The sequence below is a fragment of the Heptranchias perlo genome, unplaced genomic scaffold (genome assembly GCF_035084215.1).
Source record: "Heptranchias perlo isolate sHepPer1 unplaced genomic scaffold, sHepPer1.hap1 HAP1_SCAFFOLD_50, whole genome shotgun sequence".
NCBI classification, from domain to species: Eukaryota; Metazoa; Chordata; class Chondrichthyes; order Hexanchiformes; family Hexanchidae; genus Heptranchias; species Heptranchias perlo.
This window is the reverse complement of record NW_027139516.1, coordinates 2,802,210-2,809,819: the sequence shown is the minus strand read 5'-3', so window position 1 is coordinate 2,809,819 and position 7,610 is coordinate 2,802,210. Positions and strand designations below refer to the sequence as shown.

Below are 7,610 nucleotides of genomic sequence, written 5' to 3'. Positions count from 1 at the left end.
CTCTGGTCTCGCTCTCTCCCGCCGCTCACCGACTGGACTCTCGCTCTCTCCGCGCTGTTTATATCTCCGCTCTGGTCTCGCTCTCTCCCGCCGCTCACCGACTGGACTCTCGCTCTCTCCGCGCTGTTTATATCCCCGCTCTGGTCTCGCTCTCTCCGCGCTGTTTATATCTCCGCTCTGGTCTCGCTCTCTCCGCGCTGTTCATATCTCCGCTCTGGTCTCGCTCTCTCCGCGCTGTTTATATCTCCGCTCTGGTCTCGCTCTCTCCGCGCTGTTTATATCTCCGCTCTGGTCTCGCTCTCTCCCGCCGCTCACCGACTGAACTCTCGCTCTCTCCGCGCTGTTTATATCTCCGCTCTGGTCTCGCTCTTTACCGCCGCTCACCGACTGAACTCTCGCTCTCTCCGCGCTGTTTTTATCCCCGCTCTGGTCTCGCTCTTTACCGCCGCTCACCGACTGAACTCTCGCTCTCTCTGCGCTGTTTTTATCCCCGCTCTGGTCTCGCTCTTTACCACCGCTCACCGCTCTCAGGTCCACTACCGCTCTGCAGGAAAAGCAAGGCAAAGCAGCACCTCCTTCCCCCACTTTACCAAACTCCCACACGTACCGAACTCTCAGCACACTGTGTTGTCCTCACACCGTGCTGTCCGCACTGACAGGCCCCTGTCTTTCTCCAGTTGAGACTCAGATGAGTCAGGCCTGCCCCACCTTCAGGGACCAATTGAATCTAGCTAACCAATTAACTTGCTACAGCAGCTCTCTGCTGAAGCCAGACAGAAACTTAGAAATTTAAACTTTTAAATTGACCTTAAACAGTTGAAGCAATATGCACTAGATTTAAAGAGATTAACCCTTAAAGAGATTAACCCTTCAACTCCCACACGTAATGAACTCTCAGCACACTATCTATAGTCATAAAGTAATGGACAGTTGGCAAAAACAATCCAGTCAGGTAGGAGTTGTCCAGACAATCTTCTGATTTGTCATTAGACACGAAATCCACTGCTCCACTGGTCTCGGGTGTGCAGAGAATGTAGCAGCTCACACTGCCACAGCGCTGCGGTCTGAGCAGGAAATGAGTCAGTCTCGGTCATGCACACGTGACTCCACCAGTCCGGGAGTGTCAAAAGGCGCACAGTGAATATTGACCAAAGAGAGCAATCTTGGCTGCTTCCCTTCGATCGTTCAGCTAGTACAGCGGAGGACTGCAATACAATTATCAGATAAAATCATCCTTAGGTTTCTGGTTGGAACTAGCGAACGTGCTTTTGGAGTAAGCAGAAATTAGCTCAAGTCCGTTTTCTTTACTTTACAGACAGCCTACAGCTTAACATGTTGGAGCTGAGGCACAGGAGACCTCCTTTCCTTTCTGAAACCTGAAAGCTTTTTGTGTCTGCCCGAAAACGGCTGTTTTGCTCGAGCACTTGCCTCTGCTCACCAGCAGGGCGTACCTTTGAATAACAACACGTCAAACCGCACTCACTTTCAGGCAAATCAGCCTTCCATCAGTCAGACAGACCGACAGACAGACAGAGCTCTCGCTGTTTCCTCAAGCTCGGGCTGCTGTTCTTTTCCGATGACCTCTTCTGCGTTCCGCAGGCTCGGGCTCTTCTCGGCATCATTCACGATTACTGTGCCTTCCCGTTCTGCGGTCGCTCACTTGCGAATACTCGATACCGCGGATTGGAACAAAGTATTGAAAAAATTCAGGGAGGTGGCAATTCGTGGCGCTGTTTGGAGGCGAGTGTGAAGCGACTATTGTGAAGGACAATTGGTCTCGCTAAGCAGGGGAATTAGCTCAAATGGTAGAGCGCTCGCTTAGCATGCGAGAAGTAGCGGGATCGATGCCCGCATTCTCCACTCACTTTTTTACCTTGGGGAATTGTCCCGAAACAAAAATGGTGTCAGTTTTCAGCAAATCCAGAACCCACGTCAATCCTCAGCTTCGATGAACAGAGGTCAAGGAGCAGTAAATCTTTTGGTGTGCTGCAGTCAGCAAAAGTTTTTGATTTTAGTGTTTAGCAAAGATGGAAAGATGAAGTGAGACATGGAAAAAAGCTTCACAGGCCCTGATATCTTTTCTGTGGATTGAACTCAGGATTTACAAAGTTAATAAAGCTAATATACTCCCTGCTGTGTGAAAAGCGCACGAACGGTGGAGACTGCCAGGCAGCACTGCCAATTAGGTTAGTTTGCAAGCTATCTAAAGTCATAAAGTGATGGACAGTTGGCAAAAAACAATCCAGTCAGCTAGGAGTTGTCCAGACAATCTTCTGATTTGTCATTAGACACGATATCCACTGCTCCACGGTGTGCAGAGAAAGTAGCAGCTCACACTGCCAAAGCGCTGCGGTCTGAGCAGGAAATGAGTCAGTCTCGGTCATGCACACGTGACTCCACGAGTCCGGGAGTGTCAAAAGGCGCACAGTGAATATTTACCAAAGAGAGCAATCCTGGCTGCTTCCCTTCGTACAGCGGAGGACTGCAATACAATTATCAGGTAAAAGTCATCCTTAGGTTTTTGGTTGGAACTAGCGAACGTGCTTTTGGAGTAAGCAGAAATTAGCTCAAGGCCGTTTTCTTTACTTTACAGACAGCCAAAAGCTTAACATGTTGGCGCTGAGGCACAGGAGACCTCCTTTCCTTTCTTAAACCTGAAAGCTTTTTGTGTCTGCCCGAAAACGGCTGTTTTGCTCTAGCAGTTGCCTCTGCTCACCAGCAGGGAGTGCCTTTGAGTAACAACACGTCAAACCGCACTCACTTTCAGGCAAATCAGCCTTCGATCGGTCAGTCAGTCAGACAGACAGAGCTCTCGCTGTTTCCTCAAGCTCGGGCTGCTGTTCTTTTCCGATGACCTCGTCTGCCTTCCGCAGGCTCGGGCTCTTCTCGGCATCATTCACGATTACTGTGCCTTCCCGTTCTGCGGTTGCTCACTTGCGAATACTCGATACCGCGGATTGGAGCAAAGTATTGAAAAAATTCAGGGAGGTGGCAATTCGTGGCGCTGTTTGGAGGCGAGTGTTAAGCGACTATTGTGAAGGGCAAGTGGACTCGCTAAGTAGGGGAATTAGCTCAAATGGTAGAGCGCTCGCTTTGCATGCGAGAAGTAGCGGGATATATGCCCGCATTCTCCACTCACTTTTTTACCTTGGGGAATTGTCCCGAAACAAAAATGGTGCCAGTTTTCAGCAAATCCAGAACCCACGTCAATCCTCAGCTTCGATAAATCGAGATCAATGAGCAGCAAATCTTTAGATGTGCTGCAGTCAGCAAAAGTTTTTGATTTTGGTGTTTAGCAAAGATGGAAAGATGAAGTGAGACATGGCAAAAAGCTTCACAAGTCCTGATATCTTTTTTGTGGATTGAACTCAGGATTTACAAAGTTAATAAAACTAATGCACTCCCTGCTGTGTGAAAAGCGCACGAACGGTGGAGACTGCCAGGCAGCATTACCAATAAGGTAAGTTTGCAAGCTATCTATAGTCATAAAGTAATGGACAGTTGGCAAAAACAATCCAGTCAGGTAGGAGTTGTCCAGACAATCTTCTGATTTGTCATTAGACACGAAATCCACTGCTCCACTGGTCTCGGGTGTGCAGAGAAAGTAGCAGCTCACACTGCCACAGCGCTGCGGTTTGAGCAGGAAATGAGTCAGTCTCGGTCATGCACACGTGACTCCACGAGTCCGGGAGTGTCAAAAGGCGCACAGTGAATATTGACCAAAGAGAGCAATCTTGGCTGCTCCCTTCGATCGTTCAGCAAGTACAGCAGAGGACTGCAATACAATTAACAGAGAAAAGTCATCCTTAGGTTTCTGGTTGGAACTAGCGAACGTGCTTTTGGAGTAAGCAGAAATTAGCTCAAGGCCGTTTTCTTTACTTTACAGACAGCCAAAAGCTTAACATGTTGGCGCTGAGGCACATGAGACCTCCTTTCCTTTCTGAAACCAAAAGCTTTTTGTGTCTGTCCGAAAACGGCTGTTTTGCTCCAGCACTTTCCTCTGCTCACCAGCAGGACGTACCTTTGAGTAACAACACGTCAAACCGCACTCACTTTCAGGCAAATAAGCCTTCCATCAGTCAGTCAGATATACAGACAGAGCTCTCGCTGTTTCCTCAAGCTCGGGCTGCTGTTCTTTTCCGATGACCTCGTCTGCGTTCCGCAGGCTCGGGCTCTTCTCGGCATCATTCACGATTACTGTGCCTTCCCGTTCTGCTGTTGCTCAATTGCGAACACTCGATACCGCGGATTGGAGCAAAGTATTGAAAAAATTCAGGGAGGTGGCAATTCGTGGCACTGCCTGGAGACAAATGTTAAGCGATTATTGTGAAGGGCAAATTCACCACCGCAACTCGGGAATTAGCTCAAATGGTAGAGTGCTCGCTTAGCATGCGAGAAGTACTGGGATCGATGTCCGCATTTTCCACTCACTTTTTTACCTTGGGGAATTGTCCCGAAACAAAAATGGTGCCAGTTTTCAGCAAATCCATAACCCACGTGAATCCTGAGCTTCGATAAATCGAGGTCAAGGGGCAGTAAATCTTTTGGTGTGCTGCAGTCAGCAAAAGTTTTTGATTTTGGTGTTTCGCAAAGATGGAAAGATAAAGTGAGACATGGAAAAAAGCTTCACGGGTCCTGGTATCTTTTCTTTGGATTGAACTCAGGATTTACAAAGTGAATAAAACTAATGCATTTCCTGCTCTGTTAAGAGTGCACGAACGGTGGAGACTTCCAGGCAGCACTACCAATTAGGTCAATTTGCAAGCTATTAAAAGTCATAAAGTAATGGACAGTTTGCAAAAACAATCCAGTCAGGTTGGAGTTGACCAGACAATCTTCTGATTTGTCATAAGACACGGTATCCACTGCTGCATTCGCCTCTCGGGTGTGCAGAGAAAGTAACAGCTCACACTGCCACAACGATGCGCTATGAGCAGGAACCGAGTCAGTCTCGGTCATGCACATGTGACTCCACGAGTCCGGAAGTGTCAAAAGGCGCACAGTGAACATTTACCAAAGAGAGCAATCTTTGCTGCTTCCCTTCGATCGTTCAGCTGGTACAGCGGAGGACTGCAATACAATTAACAGATAAAAGTCATTCTTAGGATTCTGGTTGGAACCAGCGAACGTGCTTTTGGAGTAAGCAGAAATTAGCTCAAGGCCGTTTTCTTTACTTTACAGACAGCCTACAGCTTAACATGTTGGCGCTGAGGCACAGGAGACCTCCGTTCCTTTCTTCAACCTGAAAGCTTTGTGTGTCTGCCCGGAAACGTCTGTTTTGCTCGAGCACTTGCCTCTGCTCACCAGCAGGGCAAGTGCACCTTTGAGTAACAACACGTCAAACCGCACTGACTTTATTACGAACAGAAGACAAACACACGTCTTCGTTCAAAAACCACCCTGCAGGTGGACACGGAGTGAGATAAACACAGGGCAGAGAGGCAGACAGTATCCGGAAACATCGGGAAGTAGATAAGAGAAATAGATTGAGCGCTTTGTTATCAGAAAAATGTCTGAACCTCCACGGTCAATGAAAGGGCTTTTGTTGGTCGGTTTCCCATTGAACCGGATAATTCGGGAGAACTTGGTCGATGTTTGGTTCGCTTCCCTTGACCCCACCAGCGGAAAAGGTTTGTCGATCCCACCCGACAACTCGTTTCAAAAACCACTCTGTCCAAAGCAAATGTATCCTTCCAGATTAAAAGGGAATAAAACTTGAAAACAGCGTCACTGTGGATCAGTTTTCTCTCACTCAAAGTAAACTGTTTAATTAAGGAAAAGATGCACCTTCCAAAGAATCAGCGAACAGCCACTGTCTCCCTTTTTGGCAGGAGAAGAAAATCGATGTGGATGTTCATGGAGACCAAGTTCCAACATAATGTTCCTGCCTGGAATCGAACTGGGGACTTTTTGTGTACAAAGCAGACGTGATAACCGCTACACTACGGAAATGGATAATATTTCACTAAACAATGGGCAACTGAATGGTGTTCTCTCTCTGCTCGCAGTTGGAATGTGTTGTTTCAAGTGCAGCAAGAGAGACAGACAGTGGCTGTTCCCCCTTTGCTTTAAAAACGATCAGGGTGGTGGGTTTGAGCCCACGTTGGGCGAGTACCGTTTTAAACTTTTATGCTGCTTCCACCGGTGAGCCCCAGCTCTGACACTTCCCAAACCCCCTCTGTCTCACCGCGCACGATGGGGCCGCGCCCGGGCTGAATCTCTCCATTTAGGTTTCCGCCCTTGTCGCAGCATGAAATGGTCCTTATCAAAGTCACAAATGATACCCTATGTGACGACCACCATGATAAACTATCCCTCCTCATCCTTCTCAAATACAATATCTCACCGTGCTGTTATGCTGTTAGACTGGTTTCCTCTCTCTGCTCTTATTTGGAATGTGTTGCTTTTCCGACTGATAAAACTTAGTATCATCGTATTATGTTAGTCCACAAGAGGAGATCATTCGGCCCGTCGTGCCTGTGCCGGGTCAAACGCACATTTTCGTTCAAAATTCGTTCAGGAATAGATTGAGTGCTTTGTTATCAGAAAATTGACTCAACCCCCACAGTCCACAGCTTTCCACCTCGCTATCAACCACACGGCCTATTTTTGTGTCACCCGCAAATTTCTTCATCATGCCCCCTCCGTTTAAGTCCGAATCGTTAATGTGTACCACAAAAAGCAAAGGACCAAGTACCGAGCCCTGCGGCACCCCACTGGAAACAGCCTTCCAGCCGCAAAAACACCCATCGACCATTACCCTTTGCTTCCTGCCACTGAGCTAATTTTGGATCCAACAAGCCACATTCCCTTGGATCCCATGGGCCTTTAATTTTTCGACCAATCTGCCATTTGGGAATTTTTCAAAAGCCTTGCTAAAATCCATGTCGACGACATCAATTGCACTACCCTCATCGATCCTCCTTGTCACCTCCTCGAAAAATTCAATCAGGTTAGTCAGACACGACCTCCCCTGAACAAATCCATGCTGACTGTCCTTGATGAGTCCGTGCCTTTCGAAGTGACAGTTTATCCGAGCCCTCAGAAATTATTCCAATAATTTGAAATGGAGTCTTTCTCCTGGTTGCTGCAATAACAGACAAGGCGCTTAAAGTAACCATGCCCGGCTAGCTCAGTCGGTAGAGCATGAGATTCTTAATCTCAGGGTCGTGGGTTCAAGTCCCACGTTGGGCGAGTGCGATTTTCAACTTTTATGCTCAATTCACTGACCAACAGTGCAGAAATAATGCAGAATGGAACACGCATTCGATAGTCAGGACGGCCGAGCGGTCGAAGGCGCTGCGTTCAGGTCGCAGTCTCTTCTGGACGCGTGGGTTCGAATCCCACTTCTGACATTGCTTACTTTTACTAAGACGTGAAAATATTTTATTGGTGGATTGGGCTGCAGCTGATTTTTCGACCAAGTTGAGTTGCTCCTCCCACAAAAGCAACTGGCTTTGTGATGGAAATGTGACTTGAGAAGTTTCAAACGGTGAAATGTTTGACATATTAATGACCTGGACAAAGAAATAGAACAGCAGTGGGAAACATTTAAAACGGTGATCAATAGAGTCCAGGAGAAATATATCCCACTGAAAAGCAAGAACAAA

General features: G+C 47.6%; 2 non-coding genes across 2 annotated transcripts; both read left to right on the top strand.

The window, feature by feature from the left end:
- Positions 1 to 7,121: 7,121 nt before the first annotated feature.
- trnak-cuu (transfer RNA lysine (anticodon CUU)) lies at positions 7,122 to 7,194 on the top strand. Its single transcript has one exon. It is a non-coding gene; the product is annotated as a tRNA-Lys (tRNA).
- Positions 7,195 to 7,272: 78 nt separating this feature from the next.
- On the top strand, positions 7,273 to 7,355 carry trnal-cag (transfer RNA leucine (anticodon CAG)). Its single transcript has one exon. It is a non-coding gene; the product is annotated as a tRNA-Leu (tRNA).
- Positions 7,356 to 7,610: the final 255 nt, after the last annotated feature.